Raw genomic sequence first — 15,547 nt, forward strand, 5'->3', positions numbered from 1 at the left:
AATCCCCTGGAGAAGGAAATGCCAATCCACTCCAGCGCTCTTGCCTGGAAAATCCCATGGACGGAAGAGCCTGGTGGGCTACAGTCCATGGGGTGGCAAAGAGTCGGACACGACTGAGCGACTTCACTTCACTAAGGTCAGTCAGTCAGTCAGTTCAGTCGCTCAGTTGTGTCCAACTCTTTGCGACCCTGTGAATCGCAGCACGCCAGGCCTACCTGTCCATCACCAACTCCTGGAGTTCACTTAAACTCATATCCATCTAGTTGGTGATGCCATCCAGACATCTCATCCTCTGTTGTCCCCTTCTCCTCCTGCCCCCAATCCCTCCCAGCATCAGGGTCTTTTACGATGAGTCAACTCTTCGCATGAGGTGGCCAAAGTATTGGAGTTTCAGCTTTAGCATCAGTCCTTCCAAAGAACACCCAGGACTGATCTCCTTTAGGATGGACTGGTTGGATCTCCTTGCAGTCCAAGGGACTCTCAAGAGTCTTCTCCAACACCACACTTCAAAATCATCAATTCTTTGGCACTCAGCTTTCTTCACAGTCCAACTCTCATATCCATACATGATCACAGGAAAAACCATAGCCTTGACTAGATGGACCTTTGTTGGCAAAGTAATGTCTCTGCTTTTGAATATGCTATCTAGGCTGGTCATAACTTTCCTTCCAAGGAGTAAGCGTCTTTTAATTTCATGGCTGAAATCACCATCTGCAGTGATTTTGGAGCCCCGAAAAATAAAGTCTGATACTGTTTCCACTGTTCCCCCATCTATTTCCCATGAAGGGATGGGACCAGATGCCATGATCTTCGTTTTCTGAATGTTGCGCTTTAAGCCAACTTCTTCACTCTCCTCTTTCACTTTCATCAAGAGGCTCTTTAGTTCTTCTTCACTTTCTGCCATAAGAGTGGTGTCATCTGCATATCTGAGGTTACTGATATTTCTCCTGGCAATCTTGATTCCAGCTTGTGCTTCTTCCAGCCCAGTATTTCTCATGATGTACTCTGCATATAAGTTAAATAAGCAGAGTGACAATATACAGCCTTGACGTACTCCTTTTCCTGTTCGGAACCAGTCTGTAGCTATTATTATCTAATTTTATAAATGAGGGAACACATCTATCATGAGGCTGCCCTGAGCTACAACCCAGGTACTGTTATGAATAACCACTCTTACGGTTCAGCTCACGACTGTTATGGATAACTGCCCCTACTCTCTGCCTGGTAGCAATAGTGGAGGGCCATTTTCTGGTCATGATTGGATTCCAATCTGTTTCTTAGGTTATATTTTTACACAGAGCCACACTGACCCCAAATGTTACAGCTCTGGCTCCACTAATGTGATGAGTCCCATCACTAATGTGATGGGTCCACGTTATTGATGAGAAATTACTTTGTAAAGAATAGCACCAGCCTCAGTAACAGAAGAGAAAGCCTGTGCACAGTGCATGCTCTACAAGAGGGAGAGAACCAGCCTGGAGGTCTTCTGTGTGTGTGTGTGTGTGTGTGTGTATCAGCGTGTGCAAACAGCAGGGCCGAACCCTCCAGTCACACTGCTTAGTTGCAGTGAGAAAAACATCAGAGCTTCAGCTTCGTATGTACCGGGAAACTCGCAGGGCTGGCTGAGATCATTTCTGATAATGACTGTGGTTTTGTGTTCTCCGAACCGCTCTGTACCAGGGAAGTCGCAGCCACGCTCAGCGATTTCCTTGGTTGCTGAACAGGTGGGGTGTGTGATTACTCTTCATACACAGACTTGACTGCTGCTCAGCCTTCCAGCTTCACTGTTTTGGCCTGAATAATGGCAACACGGCACTAGGAACCTGGTTTCTTTGTTCAGTTTTGTTTTGAAACCTAAATGCAACCTTGAGAATGTCAGTGTTGCCAACCCAGGGGTGGTCGGGGGAGGGAGGGAGAAGGAGAGGGGTGGGGAGGGGGCAGGAGTGGCAGAGGGGCAAGCTCACGGAAGGAAATCTTCTGACGTGGTACCTCTGGGGCTCAGCATCCCCTGGCTGGCTGGTCCAGGGTGGGCCTTCTCCCCTCCCGTGTCTCCACATCTAGAAAATGGGGCCGCTTAGTGTCCTGACTTCCCTGTAGGAGCTGTCCTCAGGATTGCAGAGAATAAGGGCCATGGGAATGTGTTACGAACTTGAGGTTCTGTGCAAGTGTATGCTGTCATGGGAAATGGAATCCTCCCGTGACTAGCCTTGCCAATCAGAGTTCAAGACTGAGACTGACTCAGGAAGAAGCTGTGGGTAAGGAAGAATCTCCACTAAGGAGGAAGAGAGAACTTTTCTTGTTTTTGCTCCCTGGAGACAGGGTTTTGAATTCTGCTAGTGTTCCCTCCTTGCTTTGGGCAGGCTTGGCTGTCCTGAACATGTGATAATATTAGAGGTGCATTGTAATAGGCAGCATACCCAGGAAGCAGGGGCGGTGGGGTGGGGGGACCTGCACCTCACTCAGGGCAGCCAGGCATTTGTGCATTTGTGCCCCTCCCCCATCAGCACCATGCAAGCGGGCTGGGCTCTACTGGGGGAAGCCCACATCTGGGGCACAGCTGGCCCCTCTCCTGGACTGACAGAGGCTTGGGTCAAACAGGTCCACATGCCTGTAAGAAACCTGTTGCTCTTGATGACAATTCTTGATGTTTTCCAAGCCGTGAAGGTCATTTCACCACAGAAGCCTCTTTTCATCAAATGTTAGAATCCTGCCGTGAACTGGCCCCAGACACATGCTGAACGAACACTTTTCAAACCAACCACCTCAAGTCCTTGCTCTGCATGAGGCCCAGCACCTGGCCTACGATCTTAAAAGAACTTTAATACTCAAATTTTTTTAACGCTGTCGAGATGGTCTGCAGAGAAAAACGGCAAGGGTCACCAACTGCACCTCCTGGCTCTACAAAAGCCGGACTCGGGGGACAGAAGCAGCCCCCGTAAACGGGCAGGAGAGAGAGCAGCACACACACCCTGTGTCCTTGGGTATTTACAGGTCCTGCTGGTGCAGCTCCAGTGGCATTACTTCACCAGCTTCAGCAATCAAGGCTGTTTCATCATCCAAGCTGAAATATTTGTGTCACTGGTGAATCTGGGCAAAGGCCGAGACCCTGTCTGCTCAGTTTACAGTCTCTAAGACAGCCTGACACACAGGTGCACAGACACAAATAGCAGCCAGAAGACTCTAGAAATTCCCTGGCTTGGTTCCTTCGTGTTCCAGAGACTCAGAGGTTGGGGAGCTGCCCAAGGTCGGGGAACACGCACACTGCCCCCCTGCCCCGCCATGGCTCAGCCCACAGTCACGCTTACCTCCATTGCCAAACCCAGGGGACACTAGGTTCTTACCTGGCCTCTCTTGTCGCTCTGACCGCCCTGATGGGGCCTCTCTTCTGGAAGGAAGCTTGTTTCACCTCTGGCCTCTTTTCTGGTCTTCAGGCCTATCCTTCCCTAACAGCACACATCTCCCAGCTTGCATCGCTGGTTTTTCCCTTTCTCTTGCTCTCTCTGCCCAATTTTTCTTTGTAATATCTTACTTTGGCTGCGCTGAGTCCTGGTTGCAGCACTCAGGATCCTGATCTTTGTTGTGGCACGCAAGACTTCTTAGTTGCGGGGTGTGAACTCTCAGCTGCAGCGTGTAAGATCTAGGTCCCCAGGGATCGAACCCAGACCCCCTGCATCGGGCGCGCGGAGTCTCGTAGCCACTGGACCACCAGGGAAGTCCCCAAATCTCTTTGATTATCAGGTCCAGACCTTCCGGGGCAATCATCTGAGTAATTTCCCCCGATATTTCAGATACAACCTAATGACTTAGATAGATGCCCCTCAGACTCCTCAGACTCAGAATGTCTGCAAGTAATTTGTGCCTCACTCCTCCAATCCTTCTTTCTGTGTTCCTCTTGTTCCCTAGCCAGGAGGAGCTCCAGGGCTAAGGTAGAACCTGGGGGTAAGCCTGAGTCTCACCTCTTCTTCCCAGCCCCCTCCCCACATCCAGCCAGTCACCAGATGACACCAACCCAGCCTTCAAAGTGTGGAATGTGGCTTGCACCGGTGACCTTCACTCACGGCACACAAGCAGAGCCCAGGAACCGCTCCATCTTCCAGTGGTCTCCTGACCAGTCTCCCTTGGTCAGTCTGGGCCACCTCCAGTTCATCAACATTCCTCAGATCAGATCAGTCACTCAGTCATGTCTGACTCTTTGAGACCCCATGAATCGCAGCACACCAGGCCTCCCTGTCCATCACCAACTCCCAGAGTTCACTCAGACTCATGTCCATCGAGTCAGTGATGCCATCCAGCCATCTCATCCTCTGTCGTCCCCTTCTCCTCTTGCCCCCAATCCCTCCCAGCATCAGTCTTTTCCAATGAGTCAACTCTTTGCATGAGGTGGCCAAAGTACTGGAGTTTCAGCTTTAGCATCAGTCCTTCCAAAGAAATCCCAGGGCTGATCTCCTTCAGAATGGATTGGTTGGATCTCCTTGCAGTCCAAGGGACTCTCAAGAGTCTTCTCCAACACCACACTTCAAAAGCATCAATTCTTCAGCACTCAGCCTTCTTAACAGTCCAACTCTCACATCCATACATGACCACTGGAAAAACCATAGCCTTGACTAGACGGACCTTTGTTGACAAAGTAATGTCTCTGCTTTTGAATATGCTATCTAGGTTGGTCATAACTTTCCTTCCAAGGAGTAAGCGTCTTTTAATTTCATGGCTGCAGTCACCATCTGTAGTGATTTTGGAGCCCAGAAAAATAAAGTCTAATACTGTTTCCACTGTTTCCCCATCTATTTCCCATGAAGTGATGGGACCAGATGCCACGATCTTAGTTTTCTGAATGTTGAGCTTTAAGCCAACTTTTTCATTCTCCACTTTCACTTTCATCAAGAGGCTTTTGAGTTCCTCTTCACTTTCTGCCATAAGGGTGGTGTCATCTGCATATCTGAGGTTATTGATATTTCTCCTGGCAATCTTGATTCCAGCTTATGTTTCTTCCAGTCCAGCATTTCTCATGATGTACTCTGCATAGAAGTTAAATAAACAGGGTGACAATATACAGCCTTGACATACTCCTTTTCCTATTTGGAACCAGTCTGTTGTTCCATGTCCAGTTCTGACTGTTGCTTCCTGACCTGCATACAAATTTCTCAAGAGACAGGTCAGGTGGTCTGGTATTCCCATCTCTTTCAGAATTTTCCACAGTTTATTGTGATCCACACAGTCAAAGGCTTTGGCATAGTCAATAAAGCAGAAATAGATGTTTTTCTGGAACTCTCTTGCTTTTTCCATGATCCAGCAGATGTGGGCAATTTGATCTCTGGTTCCTCTGCCTTTTCTAAAACCAGCTTGAACATCAGGAAATTCACGGTTCATGTATTGCTGAAGCCTGGCTTGGAGAATTTTGAGCATTACTTTACTAGCATGTGAGATGAGTGCAATTGTGCGGTAGTTTGAGCATTCTTTGGCATTGCCTTTCTCTGGGATTGGAATGAAAACTGACCTTTTCCAGTCCTGTGGCCACTGCTGAGTTTTCCAAATTTGCTGGCATATTGAGTGCCACACTTTCACAGCATCATCTTTCAGGATTTGGAATAGCTCAACTGGAATTCTATCACCTCCACTAGCTTTGTTCGTAGTGATGCTTTCTAAGGCCCACTTGACTTCACATTCCAGGATGTCTGGCTCTAGGTGAGTAATCACACCATCGTGATTATCTGGGTGGTGAAGATCTTTTTTGTACAGTTCTTCTGTGTATTCTTGCCACCTCTTCTTAATATCTTCTGCTTCTGTTAGGTCCATACCATTTCTGTCCTTTATCGAGCCCATCTTTGCATGAAATGTTCCTTTGGTATCTGATTTTCTTGAAGAGATCTCTAGTCTTACCCGTTCTGTTGTTTTCCTCTATTTCTTTGCATTGCTCGCTGAAGAAGGCTTTCTTATCTCTTCTTGCTATTCTTTGGAACTCTGCATTCAGATGTTTATATCTTTCCTTTTCTCCTTTGCTTTTTGCTTCTCTTCTTTTCACAGCTATTTGTAAGGCCTCCCCAAACAGCCATTTTGCTTTTTTGCATTTCTTTTCCATGGGGATGGTCTTGATCCCTGTCTCCTGTACAATGTCACGAACCTCATTCCATAGTGCATCAGGCACTCTATCTATCAGATCTAGGCCTTTAAATCTATTTCTCACTTCCACTGTATAATCATAAGGGATTTGATTTAGGTCATACCTGAATGGTCTAGTGGTTTTCCCTACTTTCTTCAATTTAAGTCTGAATTTGGCAATAAGGAGTTCATGGTCTGAGCCACAGTCAGCTCCTGGTCTTGTTTTTGTTGACTGTATAGAGCTTCTCTGTCTTTGGCTGCAAAGAATATAATCAATCTGATTTTGGTGTTGACCATCTGGTGATGTCCATGTATAGAGTCTTCTCTTGTGTTGTTGGAAGAGGGTGTTTGTTATGACCAGTGCATTTTCTTGGCAAAACTCTATTAATCTTTGCCCTTCTTCATTCCGTATTCCAAGGCCAAATTTGCCTGTTACTTCAGGTACCAGGCTCATTTCTCGAGAACTCTGCAGCGGACACCCTTGCTATGACCTTCTCTCATCCCAAGGACAAAATTCTAACCCCCAGCTACACTCACTTGCTGGCACGTCTACTAGAGAAGCACCCTGGCACCCTCCTGGGCCTTTGCCTTGCAGGTTTCCTCTCCCTGGAATGTCCTTCTCTTTTAAATAGCAGCTCTCTACCCTTTGTCAACACTCATTTCAAACACCATCCCCTCTACTCTCTCTGAGGCCCTGCTGTGCTGGGCCAAGCAGCCCCACCCCCTGTTACTGAGATTCTTGCTGTAAGGCTGAGGTCCTGGGGAGTGGGCATGTCCTACTCCACTGCGTCCTGCTTAGCACAAGCTCTATGCTAATGGTTCTCTCCCTCCTGTGGCATCTGTGGTCAGTACTGTCTCACGTAATCTGGGGATCTGAAATACTGTTCTACGTTGTTTACAATGTCACATGTTCTCCATTCAAGAAGTATGTATTGTGCACACAGAAGGACCAGGGTGGGAAAGAGTTCCATTGGACTAGAAGCTGAAGGTGTGTTGGGGTGGGAGGGCATAAAATTAAACTGTGATACATACAAAACCCCTGAAGGGTTCTGGTGTCCAAAAGCAGAGAAATCGGCCTGGATGGTAGGACAGCGAAGTGGTTCTGTCCTTTGATGCCTCTAATGGTGTATCCAGCATTTGTGGAACTGCTTTATGGATGGCTGGCTAGCTGAGCTCTTAAGCCCAGCATGTGATTTGCAGTTTAGAAAAATCCAACTTTATGCCAATATAATTCAATACCTCACCACCTAATTAAACATATTAAGTAATTTTAAGGTGCTCATCCTGGACTAATATGAGATATATAACAGGAATAGAATAACACTTTTTCTGGTATTAATGAGGGAAGAGAGTATGCCTCTGAAATTTATTTTTTAACACAACCTACTTAGACCATGTCTTCCCTGGTGGCTCAAATGGTAAAGCGTCTGCCTACAATGCAGGAGACCCGGGTTTAATCCCTGGGTCGGGAAGATCTCCTGGAGAAGGAAATGGCAACCCACTCCAGTATTCTTGCCTGGAAAATCCCATGAACGGAGGAGCCTGGTGGGCTACAGTCCATGGGGTCACAAAGATTAGGACACGATTGAGCGACTTCACTTAGACCATGAGTCTGTATATTTTTTGTTGGCAATCTAACATACACTACGTTTCCTTGACTTCTTAACCAAAGTACACAAAATACCATTTTCTTGTCTGGGTGACTTGGAATTACCACACAGGGGCTCTAACGCTCAAGGAATTGTAACACGCGAGGCCCATGAACCTCTGCTTACACCCAATGCTTCCAGAATGCAGCTGTCCAAAAAAGAGAAAAATCCCCAAATATCTGCTTCTCAGTTTTTAAAAATCTCCTGTTAGTCATGGGTTCTTCTTGCGTTTAGTGTTAACCTTTTAAATTTACTTCTAATCTGTTGTGGCTGTAATATTAGAAAACTAAGCAAGTATACTGTTCCCTAAAATAAGCACAGGTCTTGGAAAGGAACCAACAGCCTCTCCCAGAATCTGGCAGCTCCCATACTCCTGTGCCCTGACAGGGACAGCACTTACTGGCTTTTGCTGCCCTGCTTCCTAAGGAAGACTAGTGCCCCCTACCTGTCTTGTGGGGTAAGGCCGAGACTCATTATGAAATGCTCCAAGTTTCTCAAAGAATAGAATGATTTTGAAAGTTGTGCAGTATGGGTGAACCCCCCGAGCTGCGGCTGCACAGTAGGAAGAGATGAACAAGGCAAGAGCTCACCCGCTGGCCTGGCATACAGGCTTAGAGTTACACCGAGTGCAGATCTGGACGTCTGGAGAGGGGAGAAGGCTTGGAAATATGCCACCTTCTCCTCAGGGCTTTATTTATTTATTTATTTAATAATTTTTATTTACTTAATTTTTGGCTCTGCTGGGTCTTTGGTGTTTCTAGTGCTTTTCTCTGGTTGTGGAGAGGGGGGCTACTCTCCGGTTGGGGTGCTTGGGCTTCTGTTTGCGGTGGCTTCTCTTGTTGCGGGGCATGGGCTTTTCTAGTGCTTTTCTCTGGTTGTGGAGGGGGGTGGGCTACTCTCCAGTTGGGGTGCTTGGGCTTCTCTTTGCAGTGGCTTCTCTTGTTGCGGGGCACAGGCTCTAGGGCACTCAGGCTTCAGTAGTTGGTGGAGCCTGGCTTTAGCTGCTCTGAGCCTCGTGGGATCTTCCCGAATGAGGGATGGTATCCTTGTGTCCTGCATTGGCAGGCAGATTCTTTATCACTGAGCCACCAGGGAAGCCCTCCTCAAAGTTTTAATACAAAATTCTCTTGGTGACCCAATTTTGTAAGTGCAGCCTATGCAAAATGCTCCCCCCTTCTTTATTATATTATTTTTCTACAAAGTGCAATTGGTTAATAATATAGTCTTTTTATTAAAGTTCCAAAACTCTGGCTCACGGAAATTTGTTATCAAATTAATTCTATCTCAGTAGGTTTCACTTTCAAAAACTGTCAAATTTAGAATTAGCAAGTGGCTAATTTTTCTGGCTAGAAGAGTAGAAAAAAATATTATTTAAAATCATTATTTTTCCTGCAAAAGGAAAATAAACAGTTAATGTCATCCCACTTCCAACCCACTCCCCTACTCTGAGAAACAAGGGTCCTTTGCTAGCTACTCTGGTGAAGGAGGTTAGAGCTATGGATTCCCAGGAGAGCAAGGTTTAATTCTGAAGCATGTAATTTTTTTTTTTTTTTCTTTTTTATTTTATTTTATTTTATTTTTTTTAATTTTATTTTATTATTAAACTTTACATAACTGTATTAGTTAATTCTGAAGCATGTAATTATTAAGGCCCAAAGGCTGAAGTATGAAGTGAAATTCTGACTCAACATAAAGAGTACTTATGGCCTTGGTAATATATCTTAGTCATCATTCAAAGGAAAACAATAAAATTTTCTCAGTGTTCGTCTGGCTGCGAGCTCAGAGATTATCAGAGGGAGACACAGACTCCTGCCAACAGATAAACTGTCCTAACATGCAACACACAACAGCCCTGGCTCCTTGCTGCTGAAATTCTGTGGTCTAGGCACCTTCTCAGAAGTCTCTGGAACATAGTAACAGTCTGCGTTATGGAATCTACCTGTTGATAAAGAAAGAAACATAACACAAAACATTAAAATGTTTCACTAAACAGCTAAGCAGAATTCTTTTATCACCTTTACTCAAGTCTTAGCATGCTTTATGATTAACTTTTAATTTTTAATATGACCTTATAGGAGATATCATTTGGGTTCTTTCCCTTGAAATGAAATAAGGTTCTCAATAGACAAAATTCCAGCAGATGTCTGATTTTAAAGGCCTATGTGTAGCCAGGGAGTTCAGTCCTCACTGACAGAGGAGCAAAGGGCTAAAAGGGAACAACTTTCAGAAGTGAAAAACTATGGGTTATTTTTTTAATCGGAGTTTTGCACTGAAATTGTTGTCATTTTAGTTTCAAAAAGCATAAAAATCACATCTGTGTCCAATACATACTCTCATCCTGGAGATAATTCAGGAATATTTAATTTTCTGTTAGACTTACTGAATTTGTTACAATTCTGAATTAAATTTTTTTTTTAAATGCTTGTGAAGGTAAAACAAAACAAACTTACGAACCCAAAGTGCTCAAGTTTGTCAAAAAGATGTTACTAACAAAGAGTGAAAAGAGAATTTAGGAGCCCAAATGCCCGAGAACAATTATCCAGGTCTAAGGCAAGTTTCAGATGAATTCCTGTACACAAAACCTGTTTGTTGTGCTACACACACACAACAGTATTTTGGGAGTAAATGTCTAATAGCAGAGGAACAGAATGCAAAGAAATTCATTGAAACTCTCCAGTCCTTGTATAAAGACACCACCCTTGTGGCAGAAAGGGAAGAACTAAAGAGCCTCTTCATGAAAGTGAGAGTGAAAAAGTTGGCTTAAAGCTCATTCAGTTTTAAGCCAGCTCTTTTACTCTTTCATGTTATTATGACTAGATAAATACTACTGACATGTAGGGCCATGTAGTAGGCCATGTCTTCCCCTTGCACAATAGGTGTGTTTTCTTTGGTGCTAATAACGATCTTGTTGGAGGCCTGGAGTGCTGCAGTCCATGGGATCACAAAGAGTTGGACCCGACTGGGCAACTGAACAAAACAGCAATACATGAAATACTGATCTAACCAGTTATGAGACAACTGAATGAGAAAGTAATGGGAAGAGGTATGCATATGTGGAGGGAGTTAAATCCTCATCTTTCTTAGTGGGAGCGCAACAAACACCTGAACATTAAAAGTTAAGAAAGTAGCTAAGTATACAAGTTCTTTATACAGGGATAAGCACCAAGGAAACTGACTAAGAGATGAAAGTTATCACCTAATGAAAAAGCTTATAAAACCTACTTGGTTCTTTAATCTATATGCATATCTAGATTTGATTAAAATAAAATGTGAACTAAAAATGAAACAACAAAGCTCAACATTCAGGAAACTAAGATCATGGCATCCGGTCCCATCACTTCTTGGCAAATAGATGGGGAAACAGTGGAAACAGTGGCAGACTTTATTGTTGGGGGCTCCAAAATCACTGCAGATGGTGATTGCAGCCATGAAATTAAAAGACGCTTATTCCTTGGAAGGAAAGTTATGGCCAACATAGACAGCATATTCAAAAGCAGAGACATTACTTTGCCAACAAAGGTCCATCTAGTCAAGGCTATGGTTTTTCCAGTGGTTGTGTATGGATGTGAGTTGGACTATACAAAAAGCTGAGTGCAGAAGAATTGATGCTTTTGAACTGTGGTGCTGGAGAAGACTCTTGAGAGTCCCTTGGACTGCAAGGAGATCCAACCAGTCCATCCTAAAGGAGATCAGTCCTGAGTGTTCATTGAAAGGACTGATGTTGAAGCTGAAACTCCAATACTTTGGCCACCTGATGTGAAGAGCTGACTCACTGGAAAAGACCCTGATGCTGGGAAAGATTGAAGGTGGGAGGAGAAGGGGATGACAGAGGATGAGATGGTTGGATGGCATCACCGACTCAATGGACATGAGTTTGGGTAAACTCCAGGAGTTGGTGATGGACAAGGAGGCCTGGCGTGCAGCAGTCCATGGGGTTGCAAAGAGTTGGACACAACTGAGCAATGGAACTGAACTTTGCCAATGTCATAAATATATTTTTCACAAATCAAGGAAGGGGTAAGATGTGAGGGGTGGGAAATTCCAGGGACAATCCCAGTAAGCTCGTACGAGATGCTCAGGACTGGAAGCCAGACCCCACACTCTACATCCCAAATCCCAGAACAGAATCAGGTTCTGCTGACACCCAAGCTTTCATAAAAGCTTCTTCAAGGATTCATTTTCACTTGAATCTCCGTTTGCTTTAGACTGAACTAACTCAGTTTACAGCATTTTTCTTCATTTTACCCAGATGGAGAGCATTACCTTTGCGGCAGAGAAGGGGGTGCCTGAAGAAAGCCTCCTTTCCTGCCTCTAAGCTGAGCCCACATGATGTGAGAAACTGCGATTAGCAAAACCGAGGCCACTCCCATGGCCAGAGGAGTATTTATAAACCCAGATGTCTTGTCAGATAGAGGTAGTAAAGGTTGAAAAGGCATTTCTATCTTTGCCTTACGAGTGAGCAAAACTCCTCTTGGGAGGCTGGGCACTGCCACACATTTTTCTCACACATCATTTTTAGGGAATCAAGTTAATTCCAGGATCACAGTGATGCTCTAAAATGACTCAAGAGCTAAGGTCATCACAGAGAAAGTTCCCAGGTTCTGGCTCAGGTCCACAGAAATCTGGGTCTTGAACGCTATTCTAGCTCAGGAATGTCTGGGGGCCCCAACCATCCTGCAACACAAGCAGCCACTTTTCTCTTAAAATGACACAGAATGCTCTGGCCAGCTCAGACCTACTGGACATTTCTGGGTCATGTGTCCTCTATAAAATAACTACACCCTGTCAGAAGGCAGCATGAACCTCAGGACTGAAGTTAGGGTATGAAAACACTAACACGCTAAGTGTTCAAATAAAGTTCCACCTATAGGCTGGGTAATCCTTTTTGTTTAGGGCTGATATATAGGAAGAAACAATGTCAAATTTGCAAGGTTTTAACTATGGGTTCAACCGATGCATTTGCTTTCGGAGTGGGTAGAAAGGAGAAATTTTACTAAATATAGTAAAACCTTATCTATAAATAACCATGGGGAAGAAAAACATTTTTAGGATGCCTGAGTTAGAATGTTTACATAGTAGATTATTTAGTTTGGGATCAAATTACACTTTGTGACCCAAATCCCAGGATTCTAAGTTTCCTGTACTTCCCACTCCCACCTCCCTGTTAATGTCCACAAGGGAGAGATCACAAACTGATAGAGGGTGACATCCCTGTTCAGAACCCCCAAATGCACTTGCATACAAATGCAAATTCCTTACAACTGTTTAAGAAGTGTATTTTTGTCATAGGTTCACTATAGAGTCTCTAGTAAGAAAGTTGATAATTCAGATGGCAAGTTATATACAAGAGGCTGGTGCTTCGGAGGAAATATTTTGAATACTATTTTCTTTGATTCTTTAAATCACTGATGTTTGGTGCTAACACCTGATGAGTGGTTTTAAGTGAAAGACAGGAATATATTCAACACATACAACATTTTATACTTTAGGTTACTTTATTAAAAACTTACATTTAGGTGTATTGCTTCAATTTCTTTGGTCTAGATAGGTGATCTCTTTCCCTTCATCATCCTATCAAAGCCACCCCACCTAGCTCTTTGAAAGAACTCCCACTTGCTTTTCCATGTCCTTGCCTTTCACGGACAGTCTCACCATACTTGACTGTAACCAGCAACTCTATCGTAAATTTGGAAAACATAGGGTTCATATTCTTCCTGCTCAAGGATTATTCTTAGTCTTTAATGACAGCTATATTCTCAACTTAATAAAATGTCTGTCAGTTGTACAGGCAAAGCCAATATTACACACCAGGCAAACAACAGGCTACTCCCCACGACCCGGTTTTACATTTCGGACCCTCACATAATCGGTTTGCAAATTCTTCTCCCTATTCCAGTGAACACAAGGAGAGAATCAGGCAGCTTAGAGTAGGCAATGAACAATTTAGGTTTTCTGGAACAAACTGTCAATATTTATATTAAAAAAAAAAAAAAAAACTTACTGTAAGTATTGGGTTGGCCAAAAGTTTGTGCAGGTTCTCTCAGCTTACAGGAAAACCGAATGAACTTTCTGGCCAACCCAATATGAGTAAAAGTTAGGTGACCTTGCAAATGATACAGTTCCTAAAGTTATGAGCCACAGATGCTGGACTTCTGGAACAACAGTTAAACTTCCACATCACATCACTTCCTGTATTATTTCTGTTCATGATGTCTGTTCCTCTGATTTACCTGGAATCAATGACTCTGGGGGAGAAAAAAAGGATTCTTTAAGAAGCTGATCAATCGTGGGTCCCACATTAGTAAAGTACTAAACATCAATACCATCGAAGGGGGGTTAAATAAATATGTCACTGGGGAGCATTTCTCAGGAAAGTCTTGAGTTTAATTTTCAGCTTATGGGGCTCAAGTTTCATGCTGAATGATTATTTAGAAGATACTCTTGCTGAGAGTACATATTCTAATTTTCAGATTTTTAACCTTGAATGCAGAACGAGGTCACCTCCAGCCACACTTTTAAAACACTTAAGAGTTTTAAAAAAAAAAAAAAGAAAGGTAATTTGTTAGCAGTACTTAAGTGTCCAACAGAAACCACTTCGTCTGTTAAACAATATCTGACTGCCAGTTTCTCTTCCTGTTGGTTGATAGACAATGGCATGGCACAGCCATCATCGCCGTGGCAACAGCACTGGGAACTATCAGAGGAAAATTGCACATGGCACTGCCGGCCCTCGAGCAGTCATGCCTCAGCTTCCTCTGGAGGATGCTTTCTCTGCAAGTCTGGGATGCTCCAGGGTACCATCAACCCAGTGCGACGCCGAGACTACAGATCACGCGGCGATTTCACGGAGCCCCGCTCTTCGGCGGTCACTCCTGTCACCAACCTGAGCACCCGTTTTACATACTGAAACTGCAGCGCTGAATGAAGTCGGAGTCTGGGAGGGAAGGCAACAAGCAAGCTAATGATGCACGACAAGGTGTGACATGCACAATGAAGAATGGAGAAAGCGGTGGGCCTCGGGAGGCTTCCTTTCCCTCCCCTGTATCCCACATTGCTTTGTGCCCGCCTCTCATTTGTCAACCTTGGGGCACAGGTCTCACTGGACGTCTCGCCTCGGCGCCGTGCCTTGCACGCAGCAGCTGCTCGGAAAACGCTTCTCGAACGAACCAATTCCTTTCTTAAGTTTCCCATTCAACACACCCTTCCTGGGGCCCAGGCCCAGGGGCTTAAGTAGGCTGGAAAAGTCAGCGAAGCCCCGACCACACAGACGAGAGCGTCTCGTGAACTTTAAAAGTCAAAAACTATTTTAGTGAAATAATCGAGGTGCAGACGCGAGAAAGGGTCTGGGTCTCCCACGTAGGCAGCGGGACAGGCGGAGGGCCGGGACTCAAGCCCCGCGCGCCCTGACCTCGTAACCCCGGCCCGGCCCGGCCGCCAGAGGCCCGCGCGGTCCCCGCTCCCGCCGCGGCCTCACGGAAGCTCCGGCAGCTCACCTAAGCGGACAACGCAGGACCGAAGCCAACTCCAGCCCCTCCAACAACGCGAGCTCACCACCCAGGTACCGGCCAACCACACAGCCGTGGCAACACCGAGGCCGCCGTCTGCACCGGAACCGGAACCCTCATCTGGACTTGACCCCTTCCCGGCGTTCCGCGGAGCTGCGAAAACCCCGCCCGGCGCCTGACCCAGTCCTCCCTCAGTATCCCAGCAGGCCCGTCTACCCTTCGGAGGGAAGTCTTCTTTCTGGTTTCACCTCTCCTTACCGCGGAACGTCGACACTGATGGACATCCACTTTCTCCAA

The 15,547-nt window shown here is 45.2% G+C and overlaps 1 long non-coding RNA gene and 1 other non-coding gene across 2 annotated transcripts; both read right to left on the reverse strand.

Annotated features, from left to right (window-relative positions):
- Positions 1–9,504: 9,504 nt before the first annotated feature.
- Positions 9,505–15,396, reverse strand: LOC129633863 (uncharacterized). The gene is made up of 3 exons (XR_008705334.1): positions 15,239–15,396; positions 13,747–13,990; positions 9,505–9,684 (listed from the first exon to the last, which is right to left on the reverse strand). It is a non-coding gene; the product is annotated as an uncharacterized LOC129633863 (long non-coding RNA).
- On the reverse strand, positions 14,304–14,576 carry LOC129634631 (small Cajal body-specific RNA 13). Its single transcript, XR_008705809.1, has one exon. It is a non-coding gene; the product is annotated as a small Cajal body-specific RNA 13 (non-coding RNA).
- Positions 15,397–15,547: the final 151 nt, after the last annotated feature.

The sequence above is a fragment of the Bubalus kerabau genome, chromosome 19, assembly GCF_029407905.1.
Source record: "Bubalus kerabau isolate K-KA32 ecotype Philippines breed swamp buffalo chromosome 19, PCC_UOA_SB_1v2, whole genome shotgun sequence".
Taxonomy (NCBI): Eukaryota; Metazoa; Chordata; class Mammalia; order Artiodactyla; family Bovidae; genus Bubalus; species Bubalus kerabau.